General features: G+C 46.1%; 1 protein-coding gene across 1 annotated transcript in view; it reads left to right on the top strand.

Annotated features, from left to right (window-relative positions):
* The window catches only part of ACSS2 (acyl-CoA synthetase short chain family member 2), a 181,375-nt gene that overhangs the window by 111,419 nt on the left and 56,666 nt on the right, over nucleotides 1–13,290 (top strand). The gene's annotated exons all lie outside the window — the stretch shown is intronic.

The raw sequence follows: 13,290 nt of genomic DNA, 5'->3' as shown, positions 1-13,290 counted from the left end.
GTGGGAGTCCTGCTCAGATCGATCAGACACCTGGGAATACACCTCGCGGAAGTAATCGGCAAAACATGTAACAATATCAGCAGGGTCAGTACAACACTCTCCATTCTCCGCAACAATCACAGGGACGACACGACTTGCATTCTCCCTCTTATCCAGCCAAGCAAGTAATTTCCCAGCCTTATCACCCACATCATACAGGCGGCCCTGCTGTTCCCTTCCCATTTCCTTAGCAGCTTCCGTGACCAGAGCCCTGTATTCATGTTGTTTCAACTCCAATAGATGTAACCCCTCAGCGGTGACCCCAGATTCCAAGCACCCCTCCAGGGCTGTGACCTCCCCCTCCAGGCGAACCATCTCAGCACGGTTGGCCAACTTCACGCTACCAATCAACGAGAGGGCCTGGCCACGAATGACAGTCTTGTAAGCTTCCCAAAGTAAACTTGGGGAGGAAACAGAGCCCACATTTTCCGCAAAATAACAATCGTGTGTTTTAACCAGCTCAGCCCTGACCCTGGGGTCCTTCAAATACCAGGGGTTAATCGGAGCCACTCGGCCCGCCGAACCCCGCCGTGCATCAACCACCAGCCAAAGCGGAGAATGGTCCGAGATACCCCTAGCCAGATGTTTAACTTCCCGTATGAGGGATGCATGGGCCGAGGGCAATAATATATGATCTAACCTCGAGAGACTACCATGAGCACCAGAATGATAGGTATATTGCAACTGCCCCGGGTGAAGCAAGCGCCAGCAATCAGTGAGCCCCAGCGTCTCTAGGAAGTCACTCAACCAAGTCTGGGCCTTCGGCAGTTCCCTGGGAGGGTGACGGTCAAACATCCCCGAGACCACCGCATTAAAATCACCCCCAACCAAAAGCAGACCCTCGGGGAGACCCAGGATAAGTCCACTCAGATCAGCGAATGTGGTGGCTTGGAGACCCGGGGGCACGTACACGGAAATCAGAATAAGAACCTTCCCTTCCCAGCGCCCCACAATGGCGGCGTATCGTCCCTTATCATCCAGTATGACATCATCAATGGCCAAGGGGAGGGAGGTCCGAACCAGAATGCCCGCCCCTCTGGAGCCCGAAGTGAAACCCGAGTGCGCCACAAGGCGATAACCACGCCTATTCAGAGCGTAGCACTTGTTGCCGAGCAAATGAGTCTCCTGCAGTAAGACAACATCAGGAGACAAACGTTTCAGCAATTGCAGCACCACCCTCCTCTTGATCCCATCCCCCAACCCGTTCACGTTCCAACACAATATCTGAAGTCCCCTACCCCCATCCCCGAATTCAGCCCCTCCCCCGCCCCACACCCAAAGCAACTGCAAAAAACAGGAGTTTGCCTTTCCTTCACCTTGCAAATAACAATAAAATTCAAACAAACAACCCAGTCCCCCCAACAATGCCAAAACAACTATACCCCCCACCCCGCACCCCTGCTGAAGACCAAAAAGCCCCATAAACTTGCAGTGTGCCTGTCGCCCAACCGCCCAACTAATCTACGAAAAGAAAACCCAGGAGGAGAAAGGACCCGCTCACCCCCCACCCACCCCCAAAAGGACTATTACTTGCAAACATTAATGACACAGCATAGCACAGTTCAAAGCCAACGTGAAGGGTACGGGGTCAAAGTCGACATCTATTCCTGCTCCGTCGGGCCACCGTCCGCCCGATCCGATCTGCCAGAGTCCTCAAAAGGTTCTTGATCCGCAGGCAGCGAGTCAAGCCAGTCACTCACGACCCCAGGATGGTCGAAGAAAAAAGTACGATCCCTATGAACCACCCGCAAACGGGCCGGGAAGAGCATGGCATACTTCATAGACCTTTCCCGGAGTCTCTTCTTGACCCCTTGAAACCCCAGCCTCTGTTTCTGGACCTGTTGTGTAAAGTCCGGATAAAAGCTGACAGTAGAGTTCTCAAAGGCAATGGGACCAGACTGCCTCGAAGCCTGCAGGATAGCGTCTCTGTCCCGGAAATGAAAGATCCTCGCAATGATGGGTCGTGGGTTAGCACCCGATTTAGGCGTGCCGCCGGGGATCCTATGTGCACGCTCGACAGCGAAAAACTTGCTGAGACCCTTGGGCGCCAAGTGATTCAGCACCAGGTCTTCCACCAATAAGTCCGTCGAGGCAGCAGTCGATGATTCCGGGACCCCAATCAGGCGGATGTTATTGCGCCTCGCACGGCTTTCATAGTCCTCTAGGCGCCCAGAGAAATAGTCATTAGCTTTCCGCAGATTCCCGACTTCAGCCTGTAAGTCAGAGACGTCAGTAACCAGGCTAGTGGTCTTGAGATCCAGGGATTTGACCTTTTCGTTTGTCTTCGCCAAATCCGCCCTGATCAAATTGACATCAATCGACACAGTATCCAGTTTGAGAGTCAAGGCCTCATATTGTTGCCCCAATGAAGCCTTCATACCGGTAATGGCGCCCATGAGATCCCGCAACGAGGGCTCTTCCTCAATCGATGAGTCCTCCGGCATTGTCGTCGAGGGTTTAGACGCTGCGCCCGGCGATCCTTTAGTAAGGGTGTACCGGTCCATAATGTTCGTTTGCAAAGCACTCCCTCGAACGCCCGGTTTAGTCTTGCGCCTCTCACTCTCTGGCTTGGTGGCCATCTTAGATCCTGGACCCGTACGGGTCGCCTGTTGTCGGGTGAAAATGATGACTGCGGTGGCAAATGCAGGACCAAAAGGGCGAAGGTGGTGCCAGTCTCAGAACTGAAAGCCACGACAGATCGGCATCAGAAACGGATAGACCAAAAATATAGGCACGTCCGGCCGTCTACGTAGCTAACAAAGTCAGGTTGATCTCCGGACAGGAATCGAAACCAAAAGCGGTCGCCAGCCCATGCAAGTCCGGTAGTCCGTTGTTGTTCACTTACTGGACGGCAGGCCAGACAAGATAGCTCGGGGCGTCACCTAGGAGCAGGCCAGAAAACTGCGGCGATCTGTAGCTCTGGACCCCGAAGTCCAAAAAAGTTTTTGGGAACAGATAAATGATCAGTAGAACTACGCCAATAAACACCCGTCGTCAGAACCAGGATAAAGTACAGGATAGTCGATGGAGGTGGCGAGGGTCCGGGAGCCCTGTGCTCACGCGACCATCTTGGGTGCGCGCGAAGCTCCTCCTCCCCATATTGCTATTTAATATGAATGTACCAATGGTTTGCGACGTCAGCTCTGTTTCAAACCTTTGAAAGGTTACCATTGAAGGGATTCCATAGAGACGGTCTCATGGGACCATTCCTACTTTGGGAATTATGTTGGAAGCCTCCAAGGGAGTAGGTGATAGTCCTCTATTTTATTTTTTAAGCAGCCAAGGAACACGGGCTGCTTTAAAAAAAAAAATTATTTGGTTATGCAAACATAAGGATGGTGGCTGCTTCCCCTTGCAGGCCAGCATCCTTTTGTTTGTAACCAATCACAGAGGGCCTCAAGTTGCAACCTGCTTAATTAATATTCATTAGGCAATTTGTTCTGCGACCCCCTGCAAATGGCTGTTATGTGATGCAACCTAGTATTTAGGTGACTTCTCAAAATCAGAGTCTGTTTGTAAAAAGTTGGTAGGTAATTTGGAAGCCCTTTTTGCGAACAGACTAATAGTATATCTGACCTCAATTATTGTTAGACCCTATAGGCATATATCCTAAGAAATCGTTAATACAGGAAATAAGTAAGGCTCTATATTTTATAAAAGGGTATTGTCTTGTATGATATATAGATGTGTGACATAATGAGGAAAGAAACCCTATTTGCGAAAATCACATCACACATTTTCACAAGGCATTTACTTTGTTCTAGGCACTTAGACAAATGTTCTTTAAGTATCCAAAAATTTACATAAAAGGAGGGAAGGATTATACATGGGGCTTGATTGCTGCAAAAGGGGGCCAATTGTTTTTTAGCATGGCCTCTATTTATGTTTATTTACCTGCCGCTACTTGCATCCAGATTCATTTTCGTATTCCTTCAGACACAGCCCCAGAAAGTGAGTGAAGGAAATTGAAACATTACTGTGAATTAGCAGTAATGTTCAGATTAGGAGAAAGAGCCAAGACATCAGTGATACTGCAAAAGATGTTAAAAGTCCGTTGATAGGGACACATTTGCCACTTTCCCTGAATTCCCTTTGATCTGACAATGAAACATATGGCGTTGTAAGTTGGAGCATAGACACAGTTTCTGCTTGGAGCATAGACACAGTTTCTGCTGGCAGAGCTTAGCGTGATGGGTGGATAATGCATACGCCAATGTGTCTTCAAGTAGGGAAAATTGCCTTGTAGTGTCTCTGGTCAGAGTTAATGGTGTATTACCAAGAAATGCACTAGATATGATGTTAAGTAATCTTGGCATGCGGAAAGGTAGACCAAATCAGAGTGATTGCGTTGTTGAGAGACGCTTACAGTAAGTTTATCGATCATTTTTTAATATGCACATGTCAATTTTAGGAGGCTAGTTATACCAAGGTATAGATTTTAATGATGAGCAAAGTAAAATGTCAGAATGTCTGCTAAACTAAGAACTGGTGTTCAAGGGGTACCTGACCATGTAAACAATGTTACTAGGAATGAACTCTCATAGGCAAGCATAAGGTTTTCTTTGGAGTGTCTGTAGGATGGGGAGATCACCACGGTTGTGATCTTGTTGGTGGAAAATAAAATACAATGCTATGCCATGTAGCGTCCCTCTGCTTTTGTTATTAATCTATAGGCTGTAATGTGTGCTTCCTCTGATGTCACTTCCTATTTCTGGAGCTGAATACTGTTCATAAAATGAACGACAGCCTCAGTAAAGAAATGTTTGTTTCTAAAATAGTTTAAAAATATATTAGCGGCAAAGAGTATCTGATTGGGAAATCAGCACAATGTAAAACATTTATTAAATGGTCCAGCACGTTAGTTTAAAAAAAATGTGTATCTCATTTCATTTTATGCGCACTAAAACTCCTGATACATCGCGTATCAATGAAATTAACAAACCTGAGAACAGGTGGTGTACCAGAATTTTAAACAACCACACATAGATGGTTACTTCTATAGTAAATGATCATAAAAGGTTTGAAACTTACTTTGTAAGAAAAGGCAAGAAATATCTGTGTTTGTTAGAATTGTGTCCAATGTCCAGATCTTTATAAACAGCCTGTGTCAACACCTTCCACTCTCAAACCTATTGCATGTCTGCCGCCATCTTGTCTTAATCTTTTCTTTGTCTGTCATACTCAGAATAGTTAAAATCATTTACCAAATTCCAGAGGAAGATTAACGGCATTCTGGAATCAGCACTTTTTCTTTGTTGATTTGGATTATTTTGATTTTACTTAATGCATAGAATGCATAATTTAAATTGATTGTATCTTAACTTACATATTTGTAATAATATCACATGACTGTTTTACATGTATCAATGTTGTTTAATACTGCATTTTCAAGTGAATACACAGAGGGCAGGCCGCGCTCAGATATAAACAGCCAGAGGAGTGTATGACACATCTTTCACCTACCACCCTGGGGCCGGCAGTGTGGCTCAGGCATTTAAAAACAAACCAAACAAGCATGAACGTAGCAACCCCCCACACCCACCTCCCTCCCTTCCAATTCTCCTTCAGTGTAGTGGCGGAACGATCACTTATACGCGCACAATACTAGGCGGATGTGGTTATAACAGGTGCAGGAACTGCAAGGATTAGTCTTGGCCTTGGGATGGGGCAGCATTCTGGATCAGTCATAATAGCCATAAATAGACCAGGCAGTTTAACTCCCAAAAATAATTTTGATAAAGGGTGCCCATATAGTGTAAGTAGGAGGAGTGGCCTGGGGATTGTTGCTAAGGAGAGCTTTTCCATCCCCAGGATGAACCAAAATGTATGCAATCAGGATATGTGGTCTGGAGTCATGTCCATGCCCCAAAAGAGAGTATAACCTGTTAGGTTGCTCCCAATACGAGGGCCATTCCCCCCGTTAATACACAATGGATAAGTCAAGGGGGTTCGAAAGTCCCAAAATAGTGTAAGCTGGGAACCTCAGGATTGAAGTGTTGAAAGCAGAATCAATATCTTCTAAAAACTGGTTCCAGTAGCAAGTGAGCTTCAGGCAGTGCCATAGGAGATGGAGTAGGGTCCATCTGCCACCACAGTGCTGCCAACAATCTCCTGAGCATCCATCGTTCCACTTCTGGAATCTCATCTGAGTGAGATATCAGTAGGAAGCAATTTTATATGCAGTTTCAGTACTGGCCATGTTATGAGCTGTGTGATGTACCCTATAGAATATATCTTCCCATTCCTTAGTAGAAAGAGATCTGTCCAACAAGGTATCCCATCTAAACTGCCTCCTGGATTTAATCTGTGGTGTCCACATTACAATAAGGCGTAAAGCTCTGTTATAAGATGTCTGTCAACCACCCTAAGAAGCATCCACTTCTCAAAGGGGGTCATCAGTCATCCAGCACCCTGTCGCATCTCAGAACCTATAACCCAGTGTCGCAGTTATAGGTCAAAAGGTATGAGCCCGTGTGTGTCAAAAAGGCAACCCACACGTTTGCAGCCCCTGCCTTCCATGAGTAAAATCGGGATTAGCGGAGATAAGGGTAATCGGAGAAGGGAAGGTGGGCAGGCCTGCTTTAACCTCAACAGAGTCCCAGACTTTGAGTGTAGTGCTTGTCTCCAGGGAGGAGTAGAGGCCTCAGGATCTATCTTTATGGGGAAGCCAAACCTCCTTGCATACATTAGTACCCGAAACTACCTGATCCATAGTGGACTAGTGCTTCTCAGAGAGTTTGCGGTTCCATTCCACTAAAAATCTGAGTTGGGCGGCTTGATAATAGCGAAGTAGCTGAGGCACTGCCGGACCTCTGTCTCGTTTCGTGTGATACATAAGGTGTTTATGAAGACGCGGTTTCTTCCTATTCCAGATACTTTTATTGATGTCCAATTGAAGGGAGCAGATAGCATTTGGCGGTGCGCACAGGGGTAAAGTCTAAATAGATATAAGATGCGTGGGAGAATAGTCATCTTAACCGCCACGATTTGTCCTAATCATGAGAGGAGAAGACAGATCCAAGTCGACAGGTCTTTCGCGTTTGAGTGACGATGAACACATAGTGGCTCCTATATTAGGGATTGTCTGGGTAAATTAAATACCTAGATATGGAATGGCTTCGGATGCCCTTTTAAAGGCAAATTGGGAGTGCAGAGTGGCCTCCTGTGTAGGCGTAACAGAAAAGGTTCAGGATCTGGGACTTTTGCATGTTTGTCTTAAATCCTGAGACCATCTTAGAGGCCTGAAGTTCAGTGACTAGGGCTGAAAGCGAGGCCATGGGCTCTGTGATGGAGAGAATGATGTCATCAACATATAAGCTAATCAAATGCTTGTTATCCCAAAAGGAATCTCAGTGATGGCCGGGTTGCCCCTCAACCGTTGCTCTAGGGGCTCCATGTATAAAGCAAACAAAGCGGGGACAAGGGGCAGCCCTGACGCGTACACTTCTGGATGAAGAATGGAGAGTACGATACACCAGTAACCCTGACCGAAGTGTGGGGTGTGCTCTGCACCCACTTGTAAGATCTTTCTCCAATGCCGAATGGTTTCAGCGTTTCAAAGACGTAAGGCTAATGTATGTGATCAAATGTCTTTTCAGCGTCGATAGATAGAAGTAAAGCCTCCTTCCGTGACAGGTGTGTCGTATCCATGAGGTGGAGTTGGCGCTTGGTGTTGTCATCACATTGGGGCAGGCAGGTATGAACCCGGATTGGTCCCAGTCTATCAGTCTGGCCATTAATGGCTTAAGACGATGAGCAAGTATACCAGTGAATATTTTCACGTCCACATTTACGAGAGAGGTCTATATGGCCCACAGAGGGCCAGGACTTTATTGGGTTTGGGGATTGCCAAAATAATGACTTCCAGCATAGTGTTTGTAATGGACCCCAATTCAGGAAAGGAATTATATAACTGAGTGAGCAGGGGGCTAATCCCTGACAAAAAGTCCTATAGAGTGAGAGTTAAAGCCGATAGGCCCAGGAGACTTTAGTGGCTTTAGGCACACTATGGCCTATATCACTTCTTCCATGCGAATAGGCTGATCTAGGGCAGAAGTCTCTACATCAGCGAGAGAGGTAAGAGAGATATTGTGGAGATAATTTGAGGTGTCTCCACTGGGGCTATCCACAGTAGCATAAAGAAAAGTGTTGCAGGCCTGAAAGGCTGAAGCAATTCCCTCATCTTTGATGGTCTCTGTAGTGGGAACAGTGCGGATCGCCTTTACCGAGCTGGTGTGGGTTTTGCTATGAAGATGATGGACCAGCATATGCCCACAGCTATTGCCTCCTAGGTAAAATATATGTTTAAGGCCTACCATAGCGTATTTCGCCCTGTCCAAGTCAAGGCGCTGAAGCAGGAGCTAGGCTTTCTCCAACTCCCTCCACACCCTAGGGGCCCCCGTCCGTTTATGTATTGCTTCAAGTCCAGTGACTGTTTTCTTAAGACTTTGCTGTTTGTCTCGGCAACCATGATTCTCAGCCGCAGAGATAGCGATAAACTCTTCCCTAACTACCAGCTGCAAGGCTTCCCATATAGAGGCTAGGGAGGTCTCCCTAGTATCGTTAGTTAGGAGATAGGACATAATCACCTTCCGAATCGAGTCGACCATAGTCTGTGATTGAAACATAGTATCCCGCAGTTGCCTGTGGGAGCACCGGGATGGAGAAAGAGGCAACCGAATTGTGGTATATAAATAAATAATACCGGATCTATTTTTGAATGAATAAATGAATAACAGATAGCTCAATAAATAAGAGTCAAGATTCGAGGTAGTAGGAGTTTTGCAGGTTTATTACAGCATAAAGGACAGGAACAGGACAACCTGCATAGGAATAGGATGGCAGGGCCCAGCAGCTGCTGGGGCTGAATCTGGGATGAGCGCGCTAACATTTAATAACAATACACGATCATATATACTAAAACAGTTGCATTACAATACATACGATAGGCGTAGCAGTGGGTGGAGCAATAGGCGTGACGCGTAGCAGTCGCGAAAGATAAGGGTGAAAAGAGGTGTAACAGGGCGTATACATAGACATGTGATGCAAACGTAACAGAATATGTCATGAATGGGGTGGAAACCATGGAGGGGGCTACCTAAGGAGCCGGGACCTCTAACCTGATGGTACGCGCAAACTGGCAATGACGTGTTACTAGGAGAAGCTGGGGGCTTCGAACTCTGTGCTAGGAGCAGAGACTGAAGTCTGGAGAGTCAGGGCGACATGTACCTAAGCAGTATCTAGTATCTGATGTTTAGAGAACATGTTGATATAAACTATAAGTCAGGAGGGGAAAGGCTAACTTGATTCTAAGACTGGAACATGCATTATTCTACATGTAGTGCGTGATGAAGAATATTAAATGACCATTAAATGCAGTATTTCTCTAACGTGGAGACGTGAAGGCTAGACAATGACGGAAACTATTGATGCGATTCAGTAGCTTTAGGAATGCAGAGAAGGAGAACTGAACTGATAACTGGAATCATAACATACTCTTGGCAGACTCAGAGGCAGAGCTAGGCTGAACCGGGCACTGCGAGGCAGGAAGTAAGTGAAGGGTCGAGGATACAGGTGGGGGCTGTATCGCTCCTCAGCGAGGGCTTCAGGAGACAGGAGCTGAATCTGGTGTCCGGGCCCTTTTGAGGCCTAGAAACGGGGACTTTACAATGGAATAACGTGCACACTGAGAAACGTGGCAACGTAGCTTTACATAGGCCTGATATTTGTAGTATTCACGAGAACTGGGAACTGACATACTAGAGGTGGACACAACTGTAATTGCGTCTTTAATCGAACATGGGGAATAACATATGCATATTAATCATGCACAGATAACATATGATGGAGGACTCGTAGGGACACAGAACATGGCAAAATTTACTTTTCCACATTCCCTCCTTGTCACTACGCTTCCTTCAGGAAACATCAATATTCATGATACCATCTATCATTTCATACAGTATCATTTGTTCGTCTCGAATTTTCTGGGAACGTGTTTTAGAACGGGGCTTGGGACTAGGAATACAAGAGGTAGCACAAATGCCGCAAATCGCAGGGCCACATTGTATACAGAGGCAGCAGCTAAATATGATCGCTACTGCAATACCTAGAAAAGACAAGACTTTCCATCCCCAGGCGGAAATTATATTCCAGAACCAACCGGACCATGTCCAGGTGCCTGGGTCTTGGTGTAACAGATGGGCAATTTTATGGAGTCTGGTTATAGCTGAATAAACAGACGGCGCGTTATTTGGAATGAAAATGCAGCAACTAGATCCGATGACTCTACAGGCCCCGCCCCTATCGGCCAATATGACGTCAAGGACGAGACGATTCTGTAAAACGACAAATCTCATAGCAGATTGCTCTTCGGTTAAGTTACCTAGAGCAGAGGCAGTCTCATTGACTACTACTTCAAGGGTTCTTGTTAACCTACGGATTAGCTTACTATTCTGGATAGGTCCTATAAAGAAGAAGAAACCTCTATTGAAATCTGTATACTGTTCTAGAGCAGTTTCAGTATAATCGACAATTGGGGACTCGATCTCCCTTCTATGTCTAATGTGTACTAGATGTGTGTTTCTATGATAATCAGGTGGGGCTAGGAAAACAGGTGGCAGTAGGAAGGCAATGTAACAGGTTCCCTCCCAATCGAGGGGCAGACGAACATATGCGGTCTGACCACAAATAAAATAAGAATGACGTGAAGCTTTGAAAATAGATTTCCTACTGTCACTATACTTGACAATAGTAAGGCAATCACTATGTCCTACATGTACGGAACCATTATTTCGGACACATAATTCGCCTTTGACTGGTAGTACTGAAATAGCAGGTAAATCTGGAGTGGAATCAGACTGAACATTCAGGACCATGAAATTCGAAGAATAATTACCTAAATTATACACTTCATTTTCTAGATCTAACCCGGTTCTGTGGGGGAGACCTTGCTTGTCTGGAAAACACGTACTGTTAAGAAAAGACATATCTGTTGAGGATGACGTTAACGTGGACCATGCTCCACATGAACCATTATGTGAAAAAGGATAAGGAAAAAGTGGCAGAACTCCCTTCAGTGTCTGGAAAGGGGGGAGTCGACCACACACCCAACAATTAGTGGCATTGCTGGTCTGGTGTGAATAATGTAGCATGCGGATGAAAGAATTATTTCGCATAGCGAGGCGGTAAGAGAGTTCATGAGGAGGCAGATCACTAAACGTGTGTTCTACCGTAACATTAGAAGACGTATTTACATGAGAAACTGGAAAATACAGGTAAAACGCATAACTGGTGCAGGAAATCATAATACTGAGAAATAATATGAAACATAGAAAAACGATACATCGGATTGAGTTTTGACTAACTCTCTCACTATGGGGGTCTATTTTATACATGTCAGAAACAGTCTAACCGTTTCACCTAGGGGAGGACTTAGACAATCAAACTGGCTGACTTATTTTACTAGACCGGAGTTTGAGTTTATACTCCTGTTGCGGAGTTTTCTCTAACTGGGAAGGGTTCGTAGCAATGTCTTTTGCGGGACAGTCCTTAAAAATAGTACTTTGGCAGTCCTTTGAATCCTGGGAAATGTTCTTTGAGACTGGTTTCAGTCCATAAAACTTCTTTATATGTGAAAGGTGCACCCAGCCTTTGCGTCCCTCCAACTTCACGGCTGTACGGGTGGCGAGGAGGACCTGTCGGGGCTCCTTCCAGCGAGGCTCCAGCGGACTTGAGCGGTCAAAATTCCGGACAAGGACCATGGATCCTGGAACGATTTCATGCGGTGCCACCCCGGTGTTGTCTGGAAATGCGGCGGCAACCTGTGAACGACAAGAGTTGAGGGCAGACATCAAGGAAGCTAGGTAATCTGTCAGCATATTACTTGAAACATCGGTAATACTTCGGGGTCTGGGTGTACCCCACATGTTAGGGGGGCGGCCGAAAACGACCTCATACGGGGACAGACCTGATCTGGAATGTGCGACCATGCGCATATAGAACAAAGCAACTGGCAGAGCTACTAGCCAGTCCACACCTTTCTCTTTACATACTTTGGCAATGCGGATTTTCAGGGTCTGGTTATGTCTCTCTACGAGACCTGCTGCTTCAGGATGGCGTACACAATGGAACTTCCACTGGTATCCTAACAAAAGGGAAACATGCTTCATTAACTCTGATGAGAATGGCTGGCTGTTGTCAGAATATACGACTCTAGGGAGTCCATAACGGGGGAAGAACTCACGAACCAACTGCTTGGCAGTGGTCGCGGCTGTGTAATCTGGGACTGGATATGCTTCTGTCCACCTGGACAAAGCGCATACAACTACAAGGACATACTTGAAACCTCGACATCGCTCCATCTGAATATAATCCATCTGGAGGACTTCAAAAGGGTGGTCAGGGGGTTGGAATCCACCTTGTTCCACCGGGACACTTTTACCTGGATTAAACTGACAACATATCATACAGGTACAGACTTTCTGCTTGGCTGCAGCTCGTAAATGCTTGTTGGACCAAATGTTCTGGATACTGTCTAACATAGCTTTTTCTCCTAAATGTGCTGGACTATGTGCGGTATTGATAATGACTTGAACCATAGAGTCGGGGAGAAACCATGTGGCTTTTCCCTTCGTCACCCATCCTTGATCTGTCTGGACCCCTCCTTGTTCAGACCATTTCTTGATTTCTTCGGGAGTAGCATGTAACTGGATATCTATGACATCTTGAGTCGGGTCCTTAACTGTCATACATGTAGTCGGATCTGGAGTGTGTGTCATGTTAACTGGAATGTCTGGAGTCTGTGCTGTAAGCTTGGCTGTGCGATCTGCTAGATCGTTACCCTGGGAAATAATGTCAGTAACTTTCGTGTGTGCTTTGCATTTCATGATAGCAATGGATGTCGGTAAATGTATTGCATCTAACAGAGCTTGAATACGGAGACCATGCTGAATCTTGGTTCCATGAGAAGTCATGAAACCTCTCTCCTGCCATAGCACTCCAAAGTCGTGTACGACTCCAAATGCGTAGCGCGAATCTGTGTAAACATTAACTTTCAGGTTCTTGGCGTGTATGCAGGCTTGAGTCAGAGCAACTAGCTCTGCTGCTTGAGCGGACAGAGTGTCAATACGGTGTGTTTCAATAACTTCGGTGTCGGTAGTCACTGCATACGCGGCGACTAGTTCTCCTGTATTTGTTCTCATACATGAACCATCCACATAAAGTGTTAGGTCAGGATCTGGTAACGGAATA

The sequence above is a fragment of the Lissotriton helveticus genome, chromosome 4_1, assembly GCF_964261635.1.
Source record: "Lissotriton helveticus chromosome 4_1, aLisHel1.1, whole genome shotgun sequence".
Classification (NCBI taxonomy): domain Eukaryota; kingdom Metazoa; phylum Chordata; class Amphibia; order Caudata; family Salamandridae; genus Lissotriton; species Lissotriton helveticus.
This window is presented reverse-complemented; position numbering and strand designations above follow the sequence as displayed.